This window comes from Danio rerio, chromosome 18, assembly GCF_052040795.2.
Source record: "Danio rerio strain M-AB ecotype USA chromosome 18, GRCz13ab, whole genome shotgun sequence".
In the NCBI taxonomy this organism is placed as follows: domain Eukaryota; kingdom Metazoa; phylum Chordata; class Actinopteri; order Cypriniformes; family Danionidae; genus Danio; species Danio rerio.
Window position 1 is genome coordinate 37,424,271 of NC_141038.1, and position 16,635 is coordinate 37,440,905.

Sequence of the window (16,635 nt, forward strand, 5' to 3'; positions counted from 1 at the left end):
CCTGTATTAATATTTTGGTTTAAATACCTCTGCATAAAATGTTTAACTCTACCAAAGCTAAGAAAGCTCATAAACTGTTCATGTTTGTTTTATAGCTAACTTGCTGTACTAATTGATCATTGACATTGTATCTTAGTACGAGTGCAACATATTAACATTTTTAGAGACTTGAACACTTCTGCCTCAGATTGTATATCAAATTTGCCTATGCAAATTCCTCTTCTTCGAACAAAGAACCATAAAACCTATGATTCAAGGAAGTTCGTTTCTAATTGGTCAACTTTCCATGCGGGTGGATACGGACGCTCCCCATAAAGCTTGTGACCAAAGCCACGCCTCTCTCTCTCTGTGCAACTCTCTGAAACCAACCTTCTTTAACCAGCTCTCTGCTCTGCAACTCTCTGGAACCATGCTCTCTTAAACCGCAACCTCTTCAAACTCTGCAACCTCTTCAACTTGCTCTTCTTCAGAAAGAGTTCCTCCTCAACCAAGAAAGCAGGCGGAGACCCAGACAGAAAGGATTAATCACACAGCTCGGATCTTCACATCTAAGATACTTTCCTTTCTTTATTTTCCATCGAGAGTCTAGTTATTAACTTCAAACCTCGCGAGGAGCAAGGACAACCAACCAGCCACGTGCTCAACCAACAAAGCTGCTACACATTACACAGACAGAAGCAAGTATCCACTTCTGTCTATATCTGAACTGGTGTGAACTAAATGCAAACCTAAAGAGACAATAGAAGGGTGAATTTGATTATGTTTGGTTTGCTTGGTTTGCTCTTACAAACTCTGAGGTTTTCCCATCATTACATTCTCTCAACCTCTTACTTTACCTTCTTTACTCTTCTCTACACTTGTATGAATGTGTGTTTGTGTTAGGTATTAGATTCTGTTAGAGTAGTCAATAAAGTTTAATTTTGTACAAAGAAAGGTGCCTGTGTATATTTATGAATCTAATGTCTTAAACTTCAATCTTGTTACCCTGCTCAAACTTAATGGGTTTTTATTTTTGATAGCAATAGCCATTTTAAACTCAACCGTCCACTCGAACGACCGCTGGACGATTCGTTTGTTCAGATCTAAAGAGTCGATTCATTTAAAGCCCTGATCAAATGAAATTTTCACGTGCTAAACTAATCCGCTATATATATAATGGTGCAGAAGATACGCGAGCACTGTAATCTAAATCATAACTCGCTACATTATGAGGGTGGAAAAGGCATGGGAAGAATAACCTTGAGCTAATTTGTTACAGTAATAATATTGCAAAAATGCAAATTGCAAATTTAATCTACATTATTATAATTTGCTACATGTTTATTGGTGGAGAATCCATGCAGCAATATGCTACAGTTCAAACATAAATAAATGTTTACAAATAAAACAAGTTTGAATTGTTTATTTATTTTGTGTTTTAACACAAAACACTGATTAATCAAACAGGAAAAAGATTATATAAATATGATTGTAATTGCTTTAAAAATGTACTCTGTAGTTGAAACATGCTTTTTTTTAATCTAAGACCTTTCCTTTAGCAATTTGTTCAAAAATGCCATTGGTCATGAGAACAACCAATCAACTTTTGCCAATCAACCCCTTTTTCACAGGTAAATGTAAAATACAATGCCATAGGACTAAGAATTGTTATGAGTGTTATGGCATAAATGCACACTTTTGTTTCTAATTTAGGAATAAAAGTTTATTAAAATGTCCATTAAATAACTTCTCCTTCTTCTCTTCATGTGGATACCTGGCAAAAAAACTTATACGCCACCAAGGGGTTAACCCAAGTCTTATGAAGCGAATCGATGTGTTTTTGTAACAGAAATGGTTATCGTCTTTAAATTAAAAAATCAAATTCATGACTTTCAGTGGTGGCTGAATGAATGTTACTGTATGTGGGACTGACATATATGATGAATGATATAAGATGAGTAGACAGTAATGTCAAGCCAACTTGTTTTCTTGTTTGTTGTCAACTTCTGTTGTGGTCACAAGAAAGTCACTTTCCAACACCTTCTACAGTGCAATTGGAAGCTTTTCAAAAGACAAACTTCATTTTGAACAAAGAGAGTTCTGTTTGTATGTTACACATATGTTTTTTAGTAACTCATAGTGTGTTGTTGACTATTTTAGCCCTTATTATTTTGTTCAATCCCATGCTGGCATAATTTCATTTTCCTTTAAAAAAATGTAGACCTCAACAATCATAGTTCTACCAGAAAAAAAAAAAAAAAACTGGCAGATAAATAATATATTGAATTATATTTGTTTGAGGAGTATTATTATTTGACAAAAGTATCATTTCACAAAACATATTATTTATTTGGTGGAGGCTCCATCTGTAGCTTGAATTGGAAGCTTTTAAATTAAATTTAAAGCTACTCTGTCAATAAAACAAAGTCATATACAGCAAGGATGACTTAAGTCTGAGTAAATTATGGGGTTATTATCATTTTTGGTTGATAAATTCCTTTTAGGAGCCCTCGATGCCAATCATCTTTTAGGAGTGTTGTAGCACCACTTTAATATGTCCCCATGTCCTTGTGTAATGAAGCGGTTAAACATGCCTGTCTTTCTGATCAGAGAGAGGACCAACCTGAGCATCCTTCATGCTGACAGAAGTCCTCTGGAAATCCTTTAGATGCTTCGCTCTATTGGACACTAAAAGTCTAAACCTGGTACCATAGATACAGGAAATCAGTTTGAATAAATGCATGGATATTTTAGAAAGGGAGAAAAGAACAAATTTGAATGAAAATTAAATGTTGTTTACCCTATGGGGAGTGAAAATGAAACAGGCTTGTGCTCAGAAGGAAACTTATTAGCTAAAGGGAAGGTATATCGTGTCTTTGTGTGTGTGATTGCATGCATGTGTGTTTGTATGTGGGTGAAAGAGCTACTAGTTAGTATTTCTATGTGAGTGTTTCCAACATAGTAGATCTGGTGTGTTAAGACAGTGGTCCTTAACCTTTTTTTGCATGAGAACCCCATTTTCCCCGGAAAATATTATTAGGCCCCCTCCACATTTAATGATATAGTTGCTCATACAAGTTTGCAGTAATGATGCTGTTTTCAAACAAACTGTATATTTATTACTATATCTAGATATATTTATGCACAAATAATAGCCTAATGTTTCCCCGAGATGGGTTGCAGCTGGAAGGGCATCCGCTGCAGAAAACATTTAATAAAGCGTCTAAGCCGAAAAAAAAACTGAATGAATGAATGAATAATAGCTTAATGTAAAATATAAAAGCAAAACATCAGTAGGCCATTTGAAACTGAAAAACGTAAGCCTTTGGCCTTTAAATTGACTCTATTTGAAATTTGATAACAAAAATATCAGTTGTCACACAGGTTTTGAGGGGAAAAAATAATATAGGCTATTACAATTTACTACTTGCATGCTGTTTGTTATGCTCTAGTGTGAGGATCGCAGCGAGGCAAATCAGTGAGTCTTTTTTTTGTGGAGGACAGATTACAAATTTGTTCAATTTTGGTCTGCTAGGGCAGTGGTCCTCAACCTTTTTATCACCACACACCAGTCAACGCTTGACAATTTTATTGTGGGGGGTTGGGGGTGTTTCATAGGTTGCTATGGGACCATCAACCGTTTTCTCAGAGGATGACAGGCTGACTAAACATTGCTGTCACATGACTGCTGTGTTTGTGTGTTCTGAGTAAATTAGTCTTTACGAAATTCCATACAAGCTGAAGCTGATCGGTCAGTTCTTGTCACGTGACTCGTGGTGCGCTCACGGCTCGGGGTTCATTTGTGCGACCGCGTCACGCCGCTTGTGCATGCAACCCTCGCACCTCAATTGGAAACAACAAACCTGTGCAGACTCTAGAATTAAGCAATATGCGAATGCCCCTAAAAGGCCGCCGTTATTTGCAATCTCCATCAGTTGATCTTCTTGCCCAGCCAGGTAGGTGGATCCACCTGATTTGTTGACAAGTGGGTTGCAGATCTATTCCTTGGCAGTTCGCAGGTGCTTCACTTGGTCTTTTCCCCCAAAGAAACTTTCTAAAGACGTCTGTTTCTTACTCATTTTGCTGCTTTAGGGTTAAATTTTGCCGCTAAAATGACCGAGATGTAAGCAAGAGAATACAATCATAATACAAGCACAATTTTTCATAATAAAAGACTTTTCAAAATAAAAGATTGTTCAGACTCAGATAATTTATAAAATCAAAATAATAATGCAGTGGCGCAGTAGGTAGTGCTGTCACCTCACAGCAAGAAGGTCGCTGGGTCGCTGTTTCGAACATCAGTGTTTCTGTGTGGAGTTTGCATATTCTCCCTACGTGAGTTTCCTCCTGGTGCTCTGGTTTCCCCCACAGTGCTCAGGTGTCCCCCACAGTCCAAAGACATGCAGTACAGGTGAATTGGGTAGGCTACATTGTCCGTAGTGTGTGGGTGTGTGAATGAGTGTGTGGATGTTTCCCAGAGATGGGTTGCAGCTGGAATGGCATCTGCTGCGTAAAAAAACATGCTGGACAAGATGGCGGTTTATTCCGCTGTGGCGACCCCAGAATAATAAAGGGACTAAGCTGAAAAGAAAATGAATAAATGAAATAATTATTGATTTCTTGTGCGGCCCGGTACCAATTGATCCACAGACCGGTGGTTGAAGACAACATGATCATTCTCCTAATTGTCCACCTTTATATATGACGCGACCCCCCACAAAGCTCGCTGAGGCCCCCTTGTGGGCCACGACCCTCCTGTTGAAGGGGGTGTTAATACTGTCGCAGTGTTAAGATACAGTAAGATACAGACATAACTTGTTTTTTTTTGTTTTTTTGATCCTGTGTCACTTGCTACTGGTTCCCTTTTGCTTCCCTTGAACTGCAAGTCAGTTCCTGAACAGGATGAACGATGGGATATGCTTAGCCTCAAATACTGCTTCAAAGTCTTAGTGGACTTAGAACGTGTCAACTGAACTGGGATTTGCCATTTTTCAGACAGTTCTGCACAATTACTTCTTACATCTTGTTGCTTGAGAGTATTTGAGCTTAGGGACGGACAAAGTAAAGTCAGGAAAGAGAACATAAACATTACTCATTTGTGTGAGAATTAGGGATACTGAAAAAAAAAATTAAACACAACATTTTTTTTTACAGTACATATATTGATCAATTGTGTACAGTACTACACATTACAATACATTTGTTCTTCATTAAATAAATTTTACTGAATATGGATTGGATCCATTTAACATTGAAAATTAAATATGACAATCAAATGTTGATGTTTGCTAATATTTCCTTTAACAACAATACCTTTTATTTAGCGTAATAGAACATATGAAGAGTTTAGATGAAAAAATTCTAATTGCCGTTTGATATTTTCCTCTAAAACTTGCTTTTTTTTCTCAGACTTCTGTGTGTAGGCTCAGAAATTCAACTTTTATTACAAATAAGTTCTTTTCATTGCCTTTAAAGTGAAGTAACTGAACATAAACATAAGAGCCTGAAAACAATGTTATTTTAGGAGAAAATTTCAGATGGAATTTAGAGGTTTTTGCATCTGAAGTCTTCATATTTGCCTAATAAACCTAACAAATAAAACCAGGTCTGTTGCTGTTGGTAAATGAATAAGTTTGCTGCTCTAGACCGATACTAATAGATTTGTGCCAGCACTTGAGCACATTCGTGCTAGTATTCATTGGTTTTGCTCTCAGAAAAGCTTAGATTATTCAAAAATTCACCACCACTCATCACCACCAGTATCAGCCTTTTCCACAATATTGCATCAGCAAAATTATATTTTTTTCACCATAGCAAATTTGTACAAATGCATAGTACTGGTCACAAAAATTAGGTGACATAGGGTGTAAAAAATGTGATGTTATCACAAATGTAATTTCAAAGTCTATTGATGCAAAGATACCTGACATTTTGAACACTGAAGATAAAAAATTGCACCGACATGAGTAACTACACATTAAACAGAGCCAAGCCAGTGTAAACTAAATATTCTTAGATAAACTGACTGAATCTACATGATAGCATAAACAATCAGTTGAAAAAAAGGAACAAACTTTTAGATTAGCGTTAATATTTTTATGTTTTTTTTTTCTTTCTTTGACAAGAGTCTAACATTAAAAGTACATATGTGCATACATATAGTCTTATTAAATGCATATGACTCATGCACTAATCATCTATACCTTTCCTCCTCCGCCCACCTGTTTAATAATACTCTTGAAATAGGTTTCACAGTGACAACATAACATATGTGGAATTGCATTGAGTACATATTTGTGACATGATAATGGAAGTAATTCAGCTGTTATGCAGAGATGGTCATCTGTCATTAAGCATTACTCATCTTAACAAGTCAGTTTGGCTTCAGTTTATTTAGACAGCCACTTTTAGACATTCAGACGATCTATGAAGTTTAGCAGTTGAGCAGTTGTTAAACAGTTGAGCTGTTAGAGTTGCTTATATTCAATGGAATGCACATAATAAAGTGTTAACAGAGTTATTTCATTTCATAAATTCATTAATTTTACTTTGTCTTGGTCCCTTTATTCAGCAGGGATCGCCACAGCAAAATGAACTGCCAACTTATCCATTCTCACACACACACACACACACACACACACACACACACACACACACACACACACACACACACACACACACACACACACACATTAAGATCAATTTAGTTTATTCAATTCACCTATAGCACGTCTTTTGAATGTGGAGACACTGGAGCACCCAGAGGAAACCCACATGACCACGTGGTGAACATGCAAACTCCACACAAAAACGCCAACTGGCCCAGCCAGGACTCAAATCTTGCTGTCAGGTGACAGTGCTAACCACTGAACCACTGTGCCGCCCTGTTAGCACAGTTAAAGTCTATTAATACTCAAATAACTAGAAGCATGCTGCACAGTTAATAATAATACATATAATGTCCGACCAAAGGGGACCATCGAAGGCATAATAACAAAACCTAATAATTCTGACTTCAACTGTACTTGTTAAGTTAAATTGCTGTATGATAACTGCAACACTGTACATTTTTTGTACAATAATGAGTAATGCATTTCGCTGACTGTGTAGATGAATATGGCAGACCTGTATTTCCCAGTGTCCCAGATCTCCTTATTCAGAGTCAAGTAAGCGGTTCACACTCCACCTCATTTATTCTAGACTATTTCCAGCACCCTATTGGGTCGCGCTTGGCTTTATTACATTTGGAAAAATATATAGTAATAATGATACTACATATAAACATGCTGAATCTATTGAAAGAGATGAAATGTTATTTACTCTGCTGCCACATTCCTGTTAATAAAGCCCTTGGAAGCTGTTATTGTCGTACTATAAGTCTTGTGAATAATAAATGAAATCACTTGCAGTTGTGTGCATTTGCTGATATCAAGTCTAAGTGTCTATTCAGCACCACTTCATTCATTGCAGGTCGCACAAACAGCATATAAGTAAATAATGCAAGTCCTGGAGAGGGAAATTCATTTCTTTCTTCATCTGTATTTTTTTTTTCTCTCTCTCTGTCAAACACAACAAAGACAAACAGGTTTTGTCAAGCCGCTGGGCTTTTGGGTCTGTTCCCACAACAAAAGCATGTTTGACATGAACAACGCACTAAACTGCTCTTTTTACAAGCAGACAAAATTAGGCTGTGTTTATTTTGATGACGACTGTCGAGGTAAAATTTAAATTGGTAGATTTTGTGTACACTGGTCAAAGATTTGCTATTGAAGCATGTTCAGGTCAATCAATCAATCAATCAATCAATCAATCAATCAATCAATCAATCAATCAATCAATCAATCAATCAATCAATCAATCAATCAATCAATCAATCAATCAATCAATCAATCAATCAATCATTTTCTTGTCAGCTTAGTGCCTTTATTAATCCGGGGTCACCACAGCAGAATGAACCACCAACTTATCCAGCAAGTTTTTACACAGCGGATGCCCTTCCAGCCGCAACTCATCTCTGGGAAACATCCACACACACACATTCACACACACACTACGGACAATTTAGCCTACCCAATTCACCTGTATCGCATGTTTTTGGACTGTGGGGGAAACCGGAGCACCCGGAGGAAACCCACACGAACTCAGGAAGAACATGCAAACTCCACACAGAAATGCCAACTGAACCGAGGCTCGGACCAGCGACCCAGCGGCATTCTTGCTGTGAGCACACCACTACCTACTGCGCCACTGCTTCGCCCAATCAATCAATCAATCTATCATCTATCTAACTATCTAACTATCTATCTATCTATCTATCTATCTATCTATCTATCTATCTATCTATCTATCTATCTATCTATCTATCTATCTATCTATCATCTATCTATCTATCTATCTATCTATCTATCTATCTATCTATCTATCTATCTATCAGTAAATCAATCAATCAATCAATCAATCAATCAATCAATCAAAGATTCAACCAATCACTTATTTGTGACTCAGAATGTGTATGACTTATTTATTTTTTTTTACAAAAAGACATTTTTTCTCCAATACAATGGAAATTAAATTATACTTTAGAAGGGTATTTTTGTTTTTGTTTCCCCAGAGCAAAGTTATGTAGGCAGCCCAAGCTAATTGAAAATATAAAACGTAAAATGTGTTGCTGGGGGTTCAATTTGTTGCACGTTCAGAAGAAAAATCCACAAGTGAATCCAAAATGCATTACTTATGCTGGGTTTACAGATGTGGACCACCACGTCACTCTCTCTAGTTTACTTGTGGGATGTTTTCACCTCAAGCAAATTTTCAGCTTAAGGTGAATTATTTTTCTTGAATTATCTCTTGAATCATTAACTTATGTGATTCACCTCTTTTTGCGAGTTTGCATTCAAATTGTTTGTAATTTACTAGTGCAAATACATAATTTTTGTGTTTGTTGTGAATCCAGTTATAGGGTGTGTTTTGTTGTACATTAAAATCAGGGTATCCACAGACTGTTGAAAATTATTAAAAGTCGATAAATCAATTTAGGGAAATTTAAGGCCCTTAAAAAGTATTAAAACATCTTAAATGCTATTTTACAAGGTATATCATTTTGTAAAAGTTTGCCTAAATTTAATCTACAAATATCAGGATGCTGTGTAGTTTATGTAATCGAAAATCCTGCTAGAGTTAATGTCATGCTGCTTTGTTTACTGCAGAAAGCAAGGAAACACCATTATTGCTGCTGTTTTAGGTGCAGCCTGCTGGATTAGCACATCTATTAAGTATATGAACAATGTTTTAGTTAAGGATTTTTTTTTTACAATCAGTATTTAGTAAATATATTGTAAACTAAACTGTCACAATGTTACCAGTTGAAACCTAAAGTGGCGACGAGGTCTTAAAATGTAAGGTAAAAGCTATGGTAAAAGGTATTGAATTTCACTCACTTGAATCCTGTATGTACTGTACCCTGTACAATACATGTCTTTTTAGTACTTCTTTGCAAGAAAGCAGGGCTTGTCATTTATACATCATCACCTTGACCAGCGAACCAATAACCTAAACCCATACCTAGAAAAAAGTGCACTGCAAGCTAGGCATGGGACGATAACAGTTTTCAAGGTACTGTATACAGCGGTTTGAAAAAGACCACCAAAACGTTCTATAAAATCATTCCTAAGGTATGTGTAAGATTTATTTTATTAACGTTTTTTAAAATCTCCAGCAGAAAAGATATCCAAAGATGCTGTTTTAAATTGTAAAGATAAAAAAAATAAAATAAAAATAAAACAAAAACTTTGTTTTTGAAACAAATGAAGACAGCAGAAGTCAAGAAATAATTTGAATTATTTAACCAGACATGTTTACTCTCAAAATGAAATATATTGTGTTCAAGATAGAATAAACTTTTAGTTTTTAACCAGACATTTCAACAAAATATATTTTAGAGCAGTAATCACATTACCGTGATAACGTGAAACCGTGATATTTTTATCCAAGGTTATCATACTGTCAGAATCTTATGCTGGCCCATGCCTACTGTGCACTCTGCATCACAAGAACAACACCATTCTAAGTGAGATACAAAGCAAATTGAAAAGTTGTCCATATCAAGATAGATGTTGAGGTAAATCTGTTTGATTATAAATCACAGAGATAATTAAATTATTCTGTGTTTTTTATTAAATGTTATGAATCCGTTATTTGTTCATAATATTTCCATTTAAATATCATTAGTGTAAAAAGGAACACACATTGTTGGAATCATTCTGCCCCCTATTAATTATACCAAGAAACTACAGTCAATTGCATCTGTAATTATGTTTTTGTAGTTTAAAAAAAAAGCCTGTGTTAGATTTAGATTGGGAATTCCTTAAAAGTAAGGGATTCCTGACAGAATTCCCATGTTGATGAGTGAACTGTCTCTGTAGGAACAGTAGACGTTCATGGCTAAATTAGAACTTAGGAGTACTTACAAGATTTATATGGTCTTCACATTTATTTGACTTGTAGATTTGTTAACTAAATTAACTTGAGTTGCAATTACTGTAATTTGCATAATAAATTTCCTTAAAATAAATGAGTTTCTCTGTACTTGAGAGACGATGAGCATATATTACAGAGAATGATCTTTTATCATTTAGTATCATGGAGGGTTTATCATAGGGTGTGTGATGAGTGGTCTGAGGTTCAAGGTTGACAGAATCAATTTAAGTGAGATTCAGAGGGTTCATCAGCTTCTCCTCTCACTCCAGCTGCTGATTTATTGAGCTTTTTTTTCTCTCACTCCATCCAGCCCCCTTCAAACACTCTCACCAAGCACAAAAATAAGAAAAGGAAGGCATTCTGCTAGTTCTCATTATTTTCCCCTTCCTCTTCCATAGATGAATCACTGTGTGTGTGCGTGTGCGGATATTATACTGGCAGCTGTACAGGCCCGTCACACTAGAATTGGCTTTTCCACAGATCTAACAGGCTATCAAATGGTATTTTTTATGGATTTCCTTGCCCGAAGTAAAAGCAAATCAAATGGGAATACTGAAGCATGTATGAATCACATTGCAAAGCCAAATTGTTTGAATTGTCATTCAATTCTCTTTGCCACTATCGGATACATGCACATTATTATTGTATATCTCAAACATGGACAACAATTGAATTGCCTTTGGATCCAATTGGAAAATGTACTTGTTTTGATAGAAAAGTGGTTAAGAAAAATAATAACCGTCAATATGGAAAGTGTGTATAATTTCTGAACCAGACGGTCATTATTTGTAACTCAATTTCAGCCCTTAAATTTTTACAGATTGTGACAATGCTTTTTCACTGTTTTTAGCAATACATCTAACAGTTTTTAGACTTTCTTTTTAATTTTTTTTTTATACATTTATAGAACAACACATTTTGTTACATTATCTTTACATGAAAATAAAAAAGGTAACTTACTGTGTGAGTGTTCTAAAAGTAAGGGTTGGGGCAAACATATTATATGGGCTTTTACCAAAAACAAGGCATATCACACATAGTTTTGAATGGGGAAAAGTGTAAAAGTCAGTATGGCGAATGAAGCCCTGCCTACTAGTACAGGACCCAGTCATCAATTGCTATAGAGCAGGGGTCACTAATCTTGTTTCTGGAGGACCGGTGCCCTGCAGGGTTTAGCTCCAACTTGCCTCAACACACCTGCCGGGCGTTTCAAGTGTACCTGGACCTTAATTAGCATGTTCAGGTGTGTTTGATTAGGGTTTGAGCTAAAATCTGCAGGACACCGGACCTCCAGGAACAAGTTTGTTGACGCCTGCTATAGACTAACGTTTCCCCAGGAGTGGGGCTTGGACCAGACATGTGTCTGGTTTATGAAGTTGTTATGAATTCTCTTGGGGTGGCAAATGGACTGGGATTTCAAAAAATACCTGCTTCACAGACATGATAAATATAAAGCTTGAAATCTGTCAACTTAAACAATCCAACTACACTTGAAAGCTGAATTTTTTTTATTATTATTTTGTAATCAAAAACATTAACAAACTTAACCATGCCCCTTCAACTGTCAGTTTTGACAACCAACAGAAATAGTGAGGATGAGGTGTCTGTTTTTAAGAACTCTCCCGAAACCCTTTTCCTGATCTTTCTCAATGTAATGCCTACTTTGATACATTTAATCAACTTACAGCAGAGAAAAAAAGCCACACCCACTGTTTTCTCTATGGAGTGCATCACAAAAAATAAATAAATAAATAAATAAATAAATAAATAAATAAATAAATAAATAAATAAAAAATACACAACTTTCGGTTTATGGAGACTTTAAAACTTTGGTGTTATTTTAGGCATCACTGATGTTAAAAAATAAGGCCTTAAGCTGTAATCAGAAACAATTGATACATTACGACTGTGACATTAAAGGACTAAGCATTGGGCATTATAAAGTATTATTTATAAAATAAAATAAAAAAAACAAGAAAAAAAAATAGCAAAGTGGGACATAGGGACAGGAGTGAAGAGACCAACACTCTAGCCAAATTTTAAACCTCTACAACCCCTGGCTCCGATTTATCTCCTAATCACTCCAAAATAAGCCACTGACGGTAATATCAGACAACTTGTATGAGATTTCTTGTTGTATGTCTTACCGATGCTACGTCCATAATAACATGCTCTAAATTAAAAATGTAATAACACCTTGTCAATTTTTTTATTGTTCGTATTTATGGGTTTTAATATGGACTGACTGATCACAAATTCTTGTATAGATTACTGAGCTGAAAAAAAAAAAATGCTGGTGGACTACAGCCCCCGTAAAAAGAGGATCAGCTGAAACCCCAACTGAACCCATGGTCTCGAGATCAAAGACCTTATTTCGCCCAGTTTTACTGACCCACATAGAAAGTCATGATAAAAAAAATGGTAACTACATTTAATTGACAATATCTGACATTGGAAAATATTAGCATAGCATTATTAAGTTATATTATACAATACTGTTAAAATTTAATTTGCGGGAATATGGTGCATTCTGAATTGCTCAAATGAATAGTTTACCCAAAAATGAAAATTTTGTCATCCTTTACTAACTCTTCAATTTTTACAAACTAATTAGATTTTATATATATATATATATATATATATATATATATATATATATATATATATATATATATATATATATATATTTATTTTTATTTTATTTTATTATTTTTTTAAGGATGTTAGAAATCTGTAACCATTAACATCTATAGTAGAAAAAACATATACTATGAAACTCAATTGTTATATATATGAAGAGTTCAGATGCGAAAACATCTAATTGCCGTCTGAATTTTTTTCTAAAATGAGCATTTTTTTCAGCATCCTATGTTTGTGTTCAGTTACTTCACTTTAAAGGCAGCGCAAAGAACATAGTATTTGCCATAAAAGTAGATTTACTGAACATACATAATGCCACTATTTTTTTATATTTATGAACTGACTTAATAATAAACAACATGAATGAGCTAGATGTTGACTTTGGCTGGAAATCTCACATATGGATCATATACAACTCAAGGATTGAGTCAGTCCAACATAAAGCAGGCTTTCAGTTGATACAAGTGATTGGTTCTCTCATCAAAGCACTTGACAGTCTTATTGCTCCCTCGCAAAAGACTTGAACAGTTGCGTAACTAAACACTTACACAAGCAATGACATGGTAAAAAATGTAAATCAGCATTGGCATGATTTACTGCCATCTCTGTTGTTTTCTTTCCATTTCATGTAAAACAGACTTAACAACATTCCTATTTTTTATAAATTTAAAAATGATACATTTGACATGCAAAGACTGAAAAAAAAAACACAGTCCGACTGTGTGTTTTTTTTCAGTCTTTGCATGTCAAATGTTATGTATTTTATATTTCAGAACATGTAGCTTTTGATTATTCATAAAATTAACAGTCCAGCTGTTTGTAAATCAGAGTAAATCCAGTTTATGAAGCCAAAAGGCAATATTAGTATATTTAAAGGTTTATGGTACGATACTTCATGTTTATTGGTTTAAGAATTGTTCTGTCCAGTGAGAAGTGCTCACTCAGCATGGTGGAGATTTCTCTAGTTATATCGTTTCAGTCGTTTGAAATGCAGTCAAAAATTTTGACAAACAGTCCTTAGGGATGCGGTGACACGCAGTCAGATATTTTACTGAACAGATCCGCCACTTTTGGCACTCATAAACAATCATAAAGCCTTCGTGCTGCAGGAATGAGGAGGTTTGCTGAAGGTGCGCAGCTGTCGTGCAGTGAGGGGTTTGCGTATTTAATAAACTACAGCAGTTTGTGTTCATTGAACAGTATAGATTAATTAATAAATCCATATGAAACAGTCCCTTAAAGGTCACGTCTCGCTTTCAGTTTCGGGCTTTGACACGTTTTGCACTCACACTACAAGTGTACCGCACCAAAGCCCAAGTGAACCGCGCTCAGGCCCACCTCTTCCAACCGGGCCAGGGTTGGCTAAGTGAACCATGCCTGAGCCCGATTCAGCGCACTCACACTTCTCAAACGATCCGGGAAACAGGCCTGGGCGTGGTTCGAATAGCATATTGTAAATACGCCGTTACAATCACTCCATATCTTAATACACACAGTATGTACAAAAATACACAAATATCTTTACAAGTGAGAAAGAATAAAATAATTAAAATATCACAAAATTATTATTTTCTACATTAATAAAAACCACTGCCTGCATGCCTTCTTCATCTCGGGGGGCTTTTTTTAGTTCATCACAAATTGCATTTGTATAATGTTATTAATATAAGCAGTAATATTTATTATATGCATATTTATGTTTGTTTTAATAAAAACAAGCTTAGATTTGTCCACCTGTCAGGTTTTGTAGATGTATATGGGACATAAAAATAGGATGTTTTTTTTTGGATATAACTCAGTTTTATTTAAAACTCCACTGACTCTTGAAGAGAATGTGAGATGAGACTCTGATTGGTTTAATGCATGTTATGCTCAAAACACACTCATAACTCATTAAGCACAACCCTGTTATACCATGTGCCGTGGTGCAAAGCTTATTTTTCCATCCTTAAAAAAGCAAAAGTGGATTTGATACACCCTTAATGCTTTTGTGCCATGCGTTTTAGATTTTGCTCCTAGATCATTAAAATAGAGCCCTTTATGTGTTGAATTTAAACAAACAAAATAAATGTAGTAATGTTCAACTTAATTTATTATTTTAAATTCAGCCCAAATAAATAGTTTACAACCACCTAACTTTAAAAAAAAATTGTAAATCCAAAGAATGATCTTCGAATATTTTTTCAGTGTTGTGTAATTAGCACTTCTTGAGTGTATTGCCTCTTCTTGTTGAATCACTGCATGCCTCCTCAGATGTAAGTCGCTTTGAACATCAGTGTTAATTGCATAATGCAAATGTAGTATGTATGGTACTGAAACAGCTTTTTGAATGCACACTCAGTTTGTACATTTGTGTTTGTGTTTGCAATCTTGCATACTATGTGCAGATGGTGTCAGAACTTTTACAAGATAAAATATCTGTAACTTGTTTTTGCTTTGAAAAAGTGACCACTTGCAGGAAACTTACACAGCATGTCTTTAATAATGATACAAACTTAGAGGCTCATGCTGTGCGGCGAATCAGTCTGTTTAAAACTCAAATACAGAAAACAAGCAATTACTGGGCACAATATAATACAGCAAAGCTTCTCATACTGTACCTTACTGCTTACTTGCCAGTGGAATTTGTAATCGTATTAACCTTTTAATATTCTCATGATGACAAGCCTTACAATAAAACAAAAACAAAAACGACTTGTTCGAAAGAATGAAAGACTTCACTCTTCACACAAAGAAACAGCTAACATCTTTAAATTACACTGTACTTTTATTCCCCCAAAAACTTATTTATTTTCAACTTAACCCTTATTTACTGTTTTGGATGTTTTCATCTATTCTGGGGTGACTTTGAGGCTTACTTCAATCAAAACTTTTTCTGTGTTTCAGCTAGAAAATTGATTTTTGGTGACGAATGTTATTTTGACACATATTTTGAAAAAAAAAATGCTTTGGATTTAAAAAAAACAAAACGAAACTCAACAATATACTATATGCAATAATATGCAAATTTGCTACCCATTTTTTATGTTAGAGATAAAACTATCCACTAAATTAAACTGCTGTAAAAATACATTAGATAAATATTTATTTTATTATTATTTTGCATAAATCTTTTATTCAACCTCAGTCCTGATAAAAACAACTAACTTGCTTGGAAAATTAAAGGATTTTAAGCCTTTAATTGCCAAATTTATAAAGATGCCACTGATTTGATGAAAAAAGAAACATAAAATTACGTATTTTCAATATAAAAAGTATCTGTGGACTGGATCTTTTTACCTTTTATCGAAGTCTTCAACATGTGAGAAAACATTGCCTTTAATGCATTGTTTTTAATTGATTGTCATTTCCCCGCCTAATTAACTGTTGGTGGCTGTTTTTACCCTTTTGACTTGCATTATAACAACATTTCTTTTTTATTACAAAACAATGACACCATACAATTAGACATTTTGATTGTTGGTGGTTTTCCCTGTTGGAAAGAGTTACAATTGTTTTTTTACAGTTGATTAACCCTTGAGATAGGCCTGTTCAAAAAAA

General features: G+C 34.9%; 1 protein-coding gene and 1 long non-coding RNA gene across 7 annotated transcripts in view; one reads left to right on the plus strand and one right to left on the minus strand.

Annotated features, from left to right (window-relative positions):
* The window catches only part of kcnab1a (potassium voltage-gated channel subfamily A regulatory beta subunit 1a), a 295,057-nt gene that overhangs the window by 132,591 nt on the left and 145,831 nt on the right, over nt 1–16,635 (plus strand).
* LOC147832892 (uncharacterized) overlaps nt 1–16,635 on the minus strand; it is a 599,182-nt gene that overhangs the window by 49,496 nt on the left and 533,051 nt on the right. The gene's annotated exons all lie outside the window — the stretch shown is intronic.